Source organism: Polypterus senegalus, chromosome 3 (assembly GCF_016835505.1).
Source record: "Polypterus senegalus isolate Bchr_013 chromosome 3, ASM1683550v1, whole genome shotgun sequence".
NCBI lineage: Eukaryota > Metazoa > Chordata > Cladistia > Polypteriformes > Polypteridae > Polypterus > Polypterus senegalus.
Window position 1 is genome coordinate 87,139,321 of NC_053156.1, and position 12,199 is coordinate 87,151,519.

General features: G+C 37.1%; 1 protein-coding gene across 5 annotated transcripts in view; it reads left to right on the top strand.

Annotated features, from left to right (window-relative positions):
* The window catches only part of tab2 (TGF-beta activated kinase 1 (MAP3K7) binding protein 2), a 182,110-nt gene that overhangs the window by 69,311 nt on the left and 100,600 nt on the right, over positions 1–12,199 (top strand). For 4 of the 5 annotated variants that reach the window (XM_039747561.1, XM_039747560.1, XM_039747563.1 and 1 more), the window contains exon 2: positions 10,276–10,528. The exons of the other annotated variant lie outside the window; for it this stretch is intronic. The gene's annotated coding sequence lies outside the window, so the exon portion shown is untranslated. The remainder of the gene's footprint in view (positions 1–10,275; positions 10,529–12,199) is intronic. 5 annotated transcript variants of the gene reach the window in all.

Sequence of the window (12,199 nt, forward strand, 5' to 3'; positions counted from 1 at the left end):
CTGGCCTTTGCCTTTTATTAGTATAGATATATATATGTATATATGTATATATGTGTGTATATATATATATATGTATATGTATATATGTATCTATGTATATATGTATCTATGTATATGTATATATGTATATATGTATATATATATATGTATATATATATATATGTATCTATACTAATAAAAGGCAAAGCCCTCACTCACTCACTCACTCACTCACTCACTGACTCATCACTAATTCTCCAACTTCCCGTGTGGGTGGAAGGCTGAAATTTGGCAGGTTGATTCCTTACAGCTTCCTTACAAAAGTTGGACAGGTTTTATATCGAAATTCTACGCGTAATGGTCATAACTGAAGCAGTTTTTCCATTTACTGTAATGGAGATGAGCTTCAACGCCGCGGGGCGGAGTTTCGTGACATCATCACGCCTCCCACGTAATCACGCAGTACATAGAAAACCAGGAAGACCTCAAAAAGCGCCAAGAAAACATGCATTATATAATTGAGAAGGCAGCTAAACAATAAGAAGCGAAGTTCTGCTACTTCGGAAACAAAGCACGATGTAAACCTACACTTTAAATTAAGTTCATAGACAGGCTGCCGCTGGCATTTGTAATTTAGTGCCTGCCCATATAAGGCCATCCGTCAGCGGCAATCCAATAGCAAACTGCCACGGGTAAATATTCACGGGTGAAGGACTGTGCTTATGGAGAGGAAGATGAGATGGTCAGGGTGGTGTTTGACACAAACTCAGAAACTGCCAGAGAAAGTTTTAAGTGCCAGGACTAAGGTAACATTAAATAAAGCCATGGACATAGCACGAGATGGCACCAGCACAGCTGGGAACCTTCGATGCAAGTACACCGAGTGGCTCACGTGAACTGATGCAGTGCACAGATAAAAAGCAACAGTTCCAAAGAGCGCTGAACAAAACCGAATTACACAATTGAAAAGGCAGCAAAAAATATGAAGCGTCTGATAAGCATATTCATAAATGCAGCTACTGTGGAAACAAAGCACACGGTGGAAAAGTCAATGTCCCGCTAAAGGAAGACAGCGAAAAAAAAACCCGTGCATGCAGTTTGTCACATCACAGATAAAAAGGAAGACGAGCTGTTTATTGATGCAGTAAGGAACTAATCGATGAATGAAACCTCTTATCTTTACAACGATTGACAAACACGGAATGTAACTTGAACACATCGTACAAATACGAGCCTGATTGAAAGAAATAATGATAATCAAATCCTTGATGACAGCAACATTCAATAACACTCACAAAACAATTACTGTATATTGACAATCATGTTACGTTATTTTTAAAATGTTCCCTTTTCTTTTCATAACTTCTACTCTCCACTGCGATACACGGGTATATATATAAATGTATATCTATAGTCCGATCTACAATATATACTTTAGCATAGACAAGCGGTGGCGCAATTGTAGAGTCTTCTCTAACGCCGATATTCGAGGTTCGATTCCCGAGAGGGATTACTGACTATGTACGCGCGCTACCGATTCATTTTACCTTCCCATCTCCTTGGTTTGGGACGTATGAAAAATATTAGGTTAACGCAGAATCATGTTACGCTATTTTTAAAATTTTCCCTTTCTTAGCACAAGCACAGTTGAGAAGCTTCGATGCATGTACTCCATAACGCGCTAAAAATAACGATTTAATCACACTTTCAATTCCAAGCAAACGGAACTTTTGTCAATGCATGATTTCCTGGTACATCCATTACACTGATGCACACATCACAGCTACAAAAATGTTAGAGTCGGAATAAAGCGCGTTCCTACGACTGATCATTTCGACTCCCGAGTAAGCCTTGATAAAAGCATGGTTTTGTGCACACTGAAAAGCAAGCAAAATTAGATGCATTACAGAAAGCGGACTTTGTGGCTCTTACTGGGGATCATTGGACTTCCGTGACCGTTAGTAATTCTAAATACATCTAATTACAAAATGTTCAATGATCACACTGTTTTAGCCTAATGTACAAAATAATTTTGGCTAATGTTACTCAGAGTTTAAAGAGTAAGCTGGTCAAATTACCTTTTATGTTTCTGACTTATTTTTTAAGAAGAAAACTGCACTTTATGGTGAAATTTTGGTTATTATTATTTAAAGACGATACTATTCTGAAAATGTACTTAAAGTACTTAAACTACCACTTTATTTTTAAGTCTGCCCAATTTTAACCAGGGATGATATTTTTGTTTCTGTTTTGAATTCAAATACAGTTTAAAAGCTTTTTTCAGAAATTAAAACAGCTTCAGTTTACAATATTCATGTCCATGTCTATTATTTGATTCTGTAAGCCCACTAAAACCGCTTTTAAATAAAAAAAAAAAACATTTGCGATTTGGGGCAAATTTACGTAGCGATTACATACGATTAATCAAGATTAATTCTTACACAGCCTCTAATTAATTGGATTAATTTTTTAATCGAGTCCCACCTAATATATATATGTAGATATATATATGTAGATTTGTATATATATGTGTATATACAGTAAATATGTAGATATGTATATGTTGTATATACAGTATGTATATATGTGTGTGTGTATATATACAGTATGTGTATATATATGTATGTGTGTATATGTATATATATATATATAACTGTATATATATATATATATATATATATATATATATATATATATATATATGTTTATATGTATATATATGTTTATATATGTGTCTGTGTGTGTGTGTGTGTGTGTGTGTATATAAATATATATATATATATATATATATATATGCCAGCAACACTCATATCAATGACAAAACAATTACATTAACAATCATCTTACGTTATTTTTAAAATGTTTGCTTTTGTTTTCATAACTTCTTTAACACACTACTTCGCCAAGGCTGGTATTCTGCTAGTATATGTATATATATATATATATATATATATATATATATATATATGTGTATATATGTATATATGTATATATACATACATATATATATATATGTATATATATGTATATATACATATATACATACATATATATATATATACATGTATATATGTATGTTATATGTATATATATGTATGTATATATGTATATATATGTATGTATATTTTATATAAAAAATAAACTTAGATTTTAAATATCCCAAAAGATTTTGTTCTCCATAAAAATATATCCTGTCAAAATTATACAAATTCAAATATGAACATGCTGCATAACAAAACCTAGAAATATAAATAAAATGTGTTCCTTTCAGCAATAACAAATCAAATCATTCAGTTGTCTTTGCTCATATGTCATTTTAGAGCTGGACGCCTGGCATCTTTTTTTGGCAACAGGTTCATTTCTGTTTGGTGTGAGGTTCTGTGTTGTGGAGATTCTCAGGATGGATTGCAGGTGCTCATCAGTGAGGCGACTCCTGTGTGCTGTTTTGTTAGTCTTTATCACTGAGAAGAGCTTCTCACACAGATATGTGCTACCAAACATGCACAAGGTTCGAGCCGCATGTAGACGGACTTTTTTGTTCTTCAAAGTCACCAAAGCGCCGTGCAAACTCAGTGCGCTCAGTTTATCAGCAAAGTGCGATTTGGGAACACCGTAGTGACGACTTGGTTTAACATTACTTGGCAACAGGGAAAGTGGGGCAAATTGCACTGGTGCATTTGTGTCTCCCATAAAAGCAGCTTCACTTGAAATCACTTTGTGATTGTGCACGGTAAAACGTCCGCTGAAGTGTCAGATTCTTATTTAATTCTTCTGCTTTCTGTATCTTCTGCATTGCATTCAGGTTACCCTGATGTTTTGTCTCATAGTGCCGTCTTAGATTAAATTCTGTAATTACAGCCACATTAGCTCCACAAATGAGACACACGGGTTCAGTAAACATATACTCAGCCTCCCATCGGTTTTTAAAGGCTCTATTTTCAGAATCAACTTTTCTCTTCAGCATCGTGTGAGCTAGCTTCGCAATAACTTGCAGCATCATAAGCTAGACTTGATTAACGCGGTAGTGTTGGCAAGGCAGCTGAAGCGCTGCATTATGGGATCTGTAGTTTATTGTGTTACCAGCGCTTCATATACCCGGCCATTAATAACAATAATACAGTATATAAAATGATCTCGGGCCGGATATAATTACGCCGGGCGGATGTGGCCCGCCCTTGAGTTTGACACATATGGACTAAATAGAACTTGAAAAGATATATTTTTTCAAATGTGATCGCGCAATTCAGATAGAGTTGACGCGCACTACAGCCTGCATGCCTCAATAAGTCATCCTCCCCTCGCTCTTACTTTTTACCGCTCATCTAATGAATACACTGAGTATGGCTTTACCAAAACAATCATTGATGGCAAATAAAGTATCCATTATTCGAGTATGTAGATCGGGATATATATATATATATATATATACCCGCGTATCGCAGCGGAGATGTAGTGTGTTAAAAAAGCTAGAAAAAGAAAAGGGAACATTTTAAAAATAACGTAACATGACTGTCAATATACAGTATTTGTTTTGTGAGTGTTGCTGTCATCAAGGATTTGATTATCATTATTTCTTTCAATCAGGTTCGTATTTGTAGGATGTGTTGTGTTCAAGTTACATTCCGTGTTTGTCAATCGCTGTAAAGATGACAGGTTTCATTCATCGATTTGTTTCTTACTGCATCAATAAACAGCTCGTCTTCTTCTTTATCTGAGACCTGACACACTGCATGCACGGGTTTTTTTTACACTGTCTTCCTTTAGCGGGACATTGACTTTTTCCAACGTGTGCTTTGTTTCCGCAGTAGTTGGATTTATGAATATGCTTGTATGTACCAGACGCTTCATATTTTTTGCTGCCTTTTCAATTGTGTAATTCGGTTTTTGTTCAGCGCTCTTTGGAACTGTTGCTTTTATCTGTGCACTGCGCCAGTTCACGTGAGCCACTCGGTGTACATGCATCGAAGGTTCCCAGCTGTGCTGGTGCCATCTTGTGCTATGTCCATGGCTGTATTTAATGTTACCTTAGTCCTGGCACTTAAAACTTTCTCTCGCAGTTTCGCTGAGTTTGTGTCAAACACCACCCTGACCATCTCATCTTCCTCTCCATAAGCACAGTCCTTCACCCGTGAATATTTAGTGGAGTTTGCTATTGATTGCCGCTGACGGACGGCCTTATATGGGCAGGCACTAAATTACAAACGCCAGCGGCAGCCTGTCTATAAACTATTTTAAAGTGTAGGTTTACATCATGCTTTGTTTCCGAAGTAGCAGAACTCATGAATATGGTTGTATATGTCACTCGCTCGCTTCTTATTGTTTCGCTGCCTTCTCAATTATATAATGCATGTTTTCTTCAGCGCTTTTTTGAGGTCTTCCTGGTTTTCTATGTGCTGCGTGATGAGCGTTGAAGCTCATCTCCATTACAGTAAATGGAGAAAAACTGCTTCCAGTTATGACCATTACGCGTAGAATTTCGATATATAAAACCTGCCCAACTTTTGTAAGGAAGCTGTAAGGAATGAACCTGCCAAATTTCAGCCTTCCACCCACACGGGAAGTTGGAGAATTAGTGATGAGTGAGTGAGTGAGTGAGTGAGGGCTTTGCCTTTTATTAGTATAGATTTATATATATGTATATATGTATATATATATATGTATATATGTATACAGTAATCCTCCTCGATCGCTGGGTTTGCTCCAGACCCCGCGATAGGTGAAAATCCGCGAAGTAGAAACCATATGTTTGTATTTTTATTTTTATATATTTTAAGCCCTTATAAACTCTCCCACACTGTTAACGTTATTAGAGCCCTCTAGACATGAAATAACACCCTTTAGTCAAACGTTTAAACTGTGCTCCATTACAAGACAGAGATGACAGTTCTTTCTCACAATTAAAAGAAAGCAAACATATCTTCAAAGGAGCGCCGTCAGGAGCAGAAAATGTCAGAGAGAGCGAGCTCGCAAAGAAAAGCAAACAATCAAAAAATCAATACATGCTTTTAAGTATACAGAAGCACCGCGATAAAGCGGCATTTTGTAGAAGAGCGTCCGTGTCCTCTGTGCAAACAGCCCCTCTGCTCACACCCCCTCCGTCAGGCAGAGAGAGTGAGAAAGATAGAGAGAAGCAAACAAGCGCCACGCGGGAAGCATATGTTATAGCATTGAGGAGTTTTAGTTAATATGTAATACATGCTCTGATTGGGTAGCTTTTAAGCCAACCGCCAATAGCATCCCTTGTATGAAATCAACTGGGCAATCAAACTGAGGAAGCATGTAACCTAAATTAAAAGACCCATTGTCCGCAGAAAGCGCGAACCAGCTTAAAAATCCATGATATATATTTAGATGTGCTTACATTTAAAATCTGATAGAGTGAAACCGCGAAAGTCAAAGCGCGATATAGCAAGGGATTACTGTATATGTATGTGTATATATGTACTGTATATGTATATATGTATATATATATATATATATATATATATATATATATATATATATATATATATATATATATATATGTATATATATAAAATTCTTTTCGCGCCTGAAACGGAAATTACGTATGACCACGCAAAACGGAAATTACGTATGACCACAGAACCTATAATAAAGGAACTAATCACTTTGTTTGTGGACACCATTTTTATATTGTCCTTATGAATTGTTATTATTTGTGTGAGAGTTACTTTACTGATATTGAAAAGAAGTAAACACAAACACGCTGATCTATCCCATATAAGTGCACCCCGCTTTGCCTTCTCCCAGCCCTCCTTTCTGGACTCCAACGCTAAGCCGTTCGCCGCCAGGCACATTCTGATAGAGAAGTTTTATTTAATCATCCACATGACTGTCGCGGAAACTGCCACATTATAACTTTTTTTAATTGTCAGTGCTTGATAGTAGAAGAGATGAGAAAAACAGCCTTGCGTCTTTCTACTTTTTAACTGCGCTGAGCTGTAAACAATGTGAAGACGACACCGCCATCAGTGGCAAGGGGTCGTGAGAACAAAGTGATCTCTCGGAGGTGTGGAATGTCGGGCTGCTCTGCCGGGTCGAGAGCTTCACAGTTTCGGGTGGCGTCCTCTCTTCTTGCACTGTTTGTGACACTTCGAGTGCCCCGTCAGCTCCTGGGAGAGTGGAAATCATTGTGAATGAGTGTGATCGGCACCATCGAAGCAAAACTCTCTTTGTAAATTGTGCTTCACAACTACTTATTGTCCCTTAAGGTGAGTTCAGGTCGCTAAAACCCCGCAACATTCAAGTTTGCTTTTGTGATAAATTCTTTTAAGAAGATGGAGGGTTTACATCTAAGAAGATGTACCAACCTCTTCATGTTAAGTTTTGGACTTGGGAATTGTTTGGACCCTCTGCTCCGTTAAGTACAGAAGGGCAGCATCCACATTTCTCAGAATAATTTTTCTCTTAAATCACAGGCACGTAGTGCAATGGTTGTCGGGCAGAAATTTGCAGGATCGCATAGAAGATGTAATTTCTATACCACAGCAGTCGTTTAGCGCCTTTCACAAGGGATCTGCTACCGAGAGATGATCCAAATACATTTATGCTGCTGTTAGTTCTACTTACCCATTGTGTTATCGTGCTTTTAAAATGTACTTTACCCGAAAGCATTCCAGTACTGTGCAATGTATCTTTACTTCTTACATGTTAATGTTTTACTGTTTAATAATTTATATACTACATTATATATTTTTCCCTTGCACTCAGTGAACGAAGCCACTGGGTAATCAGCTAGTTAAAAATAACAATTAACTACTTACTACAGTGGAACCTCTAGATACGATCACCTCTGTATACGAGAAATTCAAGATAAGAGGAAAGTATGAGCGAAAAATTCGGATCTAAATATGAGCATTCGCTCGTGTAATGAGCCAGGGTGTGGTTATGCGTGACGCATTTCCCAATCCGCCTCGACTCGGGGATTTACCCAAGCTGACACTGCCAGCCCGTCAGCTCACTCAGTGTTCCTTGTTCTCCCGTAGCATGAGGATATACGCGTTTGTGCGCGTGTGATTTCATTGTTTCGCTGTAGCAGTTCGCCGTATAACCGTATCCAAAAATATTGCGGAAATGCAGACGGAGAATAGGAGACGATTGCCCTCAAGAGGAGTACTAGGGTGTTTTACCATGCTAGCCATTATGAATGTAGAGAAAAGCCAAGCAGAATGACACCTTTTATTGGCTAACTAAAAAGATTACAATATGCAAGCTTTGATTACATCTTGCCTGAAGAAGGGGCCTGAGTTGCCTCGAAAGCTTTGTGATTGTAATCTTTTAGTTAGCCAATAAAGGTGTCATTTTGCTTGGCTTTTCTCTACCCTCAAGAGGAGAGAGAGAGAGAGAGAGAGGTGAGCGAGCGAGCAAGGGAGATAAGGAGAGAGAGGCGCGTGAACGAGAGAGAGAAGGAGAGGGAGACGCGCACAAGAAAGAAGAATCATCAGCTCAGTTATGATCACATGACGCTCAGCAGACAAAGTGTATCCACACTTATTTATCAGTGTTATTTGTTAGGAAAATTGATTTTTATGTTGATATTTTTGGGAGTGGGGAACGGATTAACTGGATTTCCATTATTTTTAATGGGGAAGTTTTGTTCTAGATACAAGAAATTCGCTATACAAGCTCAGTGCTGGAACGAATTAAACTCGTATCTAGAGGTTCCACTGTATTTTAAAATGACATTTAACGTATTTTTTGTTCCATTTGTGGAATACATAGTTACAGTAACCTGTCTGAATAATAGTGTCATTATGTAGTCTAGACTCCTGCAGAACCCAGGACAAAGTAGCAACTGGAAACAAAAATGGTTTAATGGCCATCTGAAAGACATCTTACCAATCATGAGACATTTTGCATAGGCCCTCTGTTTCTGATAAGTAGACTTAGACTCACAGAGAGAAGTACACTATTATGATTTTAATTTTGATTACATCAATTTGTGCATAAGGAGAATCCAAAATTCACCTCCACTTAATGTCTAAGTATGCCTTGACGTGCTTCCTTCCCTGCACTCTGGAGTTTAGAGGTCATAAACTAGCTGACATCTTCAGTTTATAGGAATAGTTGAGTAAAAACACAGTAGGACTCCATAAGACACCCCGAATTTAACGAGAAAAAAGGCTGTACTTTTTTGCAGAATAGAAGGCTGTCCTTTTTATTGATGATAATAGTTTAAAAATACAAATAGGTTATGACTTCCATGGTCTTGTCCTGCAAAGAACAGATGTATTGGATGGATGGACGCTGAATGACACTTTGTGATGTTCTGTACATTTTGTGTTGTCTCAATAGATTGTTCTCCAGTAACAATGTAATTATATTATAAGAAATCAATAAAAATAGAATGCCCAGAATCAATTCCAAGTTGTTCCTTGAACATATTGTACATGACTATGGTGTTTTATTGTTGTTGGCTCAGGAAGAGTCACCTCATAATCATTTGTTGGCAAAATGAAAATAGCTCTTAAACAGTACTGTTCTGATTTGATGTGGGGAGTATAGTTTTGGAAGTTTCATATGGGCCTTTGCTTCAGGGAAGACTTCTAGTCCCTTTAATGACCTGTAGAACAGTTCTACTTGGGATTGCCAAATTATCAAGTGCTCTAAAAACTCAAACGTGACATTTATTTAGTTTTAGGTTGAATATTTGCTCAGCATAATATTAATTTTATGTGCTTAAATATTACACAGAATAAACATGTATTGCATTGAGGAATGTTATATGTGCACAGTAAGGCTGATGTCTCTGTTCTGTCAAGTGTTAAAAGTGCCACATTTCATCATCTCATTTTCATGGTTGAATCCTATTACATTATAGTTCAGCCCACACCTTCCAGATTTCACATAGAAACCTTCATTTATAACAGGATGAAAGTTTAGATAATATGTGACTATTTTTTCCTATTGATGAGTAACCATTCCAGCTTCTATAAATTAAATATTTTCTTCATACTGATATTTTTATTAGCCGTAGTTAATATTAAATATTTTTCACATACAGAAATAATTTTACTTGTTTTTTTAAATGCGCTTTTTCAAAAAAAATCCTTTCACACAAACCTAAGAAAAACATTGGGAATATTTCCCATTTTCACTACTGGTTAAATGTTCTAAGAAAAATGTTGAGAGTATTTCCCATTTTCACTACTGGTTACATGTTTTCTCTATATTCAGAATAATAAAAGAACAGCAGAATGTTTAGAACAATGCAGTATCTTGTAATGTAGAATTCATTTTCTTAGAAAATCTGTGACAAAAATTTCTTTATTTCAGGTGACGTGGAAAAACTCCTCATTTAAGCACAGATGCACAAATTACATTCTGAGATTTACGTATGTTTTGGAAAGTAAGTTACACTCCTTAATGTTCCCAAAAAGAAGTCTGACTACTGTACAGGCCTGAAAATTGTGGATTTCAGTTCACAGCAACTATGATTGCCTGCATCTAATCAGCAGCCAGATGCAGAGAAGAATTTTTGATTTCCTGCCCCATCCCCCATCTGCCAAAGGGCAACCAAAAGCCCAAGGTTAGTGAAACTTTTCACTGTACAAATGCTTAGATTGAATACAGCATTTTTTGTGCTTTCTGATTAGTTTTCACCCCTTTGAGCTTTAAAAAGTTTTTTTTTTAAGATTATATATTAGCCAACCTATATTTTAGCTCAGTTAAACAAAGTTGTGTTGTAAAATCTTTATGCAGATATTTGTTGACTACTAAGTGATAATTTGATTTAAAAATGTTGGTACTGCAGATTATGCTGTTTCTTAAAAATAAAGCCCTAATAAAAGTAGATGTAATAATTCTGTTACAATTTTTATGTTGTTGATTTGATAGAGACTTAAATGAAGTCTATGCTTGTTTTTAATTTAGCATTTTTAAAAGTGTATTCTGATAAATGGTTAGCATTGATAGTAATACTGAAGCATGATATTGAAGAATATTGTTGGTTCTGGACAGAACAGTTAAAGGTTAAAAGTGTTCCAGTAAACAGATGTAAAGATGTACATTTTCTAGTCAGGACAGAGTAGAGGACATTGTAGGATATAGCAGAAACTTTCAGATGAACACACAGTTTCAGTACGGTTATTTCCACAATCTGTTGCAATTCTTGATAACAATGCATCTAAAGATGAGAGGGGTACTGAAGAACAATATTTGGAGTTGTTGGTTGAATAGGACATTGTGCTGAAAATACAAATCATAGAAGGTAAAGAGAGCCTATGGAGCAACAAGACTTGACAGTAGGTAATGAAAAGAAAGATGCCAGTGATTGTTGTGTTCATGTACAAACCGGATTCCAAAAAAGTTGGGACACTATGCAAATCGTGAATAAAAACTGAATGCAATGAAATGGAGGTGCCAACTTCTAATATTTTATTCAGAATAGAACATAAATCACGGAACAAAAGTTTAAACTGAGAAAATGTATCATTTTAAGGGGAAAATATGTTGATTCAGAATTTCATGGTGTCAACAAATCCCAAAAAAGTTGGGACAAGGCCATTTTCACCACTGTGTGGCATCTCCCCTTCTTCTTACAACACTCAACAGACGTCTGGGGACCGAGGAGACCAGTTTCTCAAGTTTAGAAAAAGGAATGCTCTCCCATTCTTGTCTAATACAGGCCTCTAACTGTTCAATCGTCTTGGGCCTTCTTTGTCGCACCTTCCTCTTTATGATGCGCCAAATGTTCTCTATAGGTGAAAGATCTGGACTGCAGACTGGCCATTTCAGTACCCGGATCCTTCTCCTACGCAGCCATGATGTTGTGATTGATGCAGAATGTGGTCTGGCATTATCTTGTTGAAAAATGCAGGGTCTTCCCTGAAAGAGATGACGTCTGGATGGGAGCATATGTTGTTCTAGAACCTGAATATATTTTTGCCTTTCCAGACATGCAAGCTGCCACACTCCATTTTTAATGATCCCTGGCCCAGTGACAACGCCTGAGCTTGTGGATCTTGCTTAGAAATGGCTTCTTCTTTGCACTGTAGAGTTTCAGCTGGCAACGGCGGATGGCACGGTGGATTGTGTTCACTGACAATGGTTTCTGGAAGTATTCCTGAGCTCATTCTGTGATCTCCTTTACAGTAGCATTCCTTTTTGTGGTGCAGTGTTGTTTAAGGGCCCGGAGATCACGGGCATCCAGTATGGTTTTACGGCCTTGACCCTTACGCACAGAGATTGTTCCAGATTC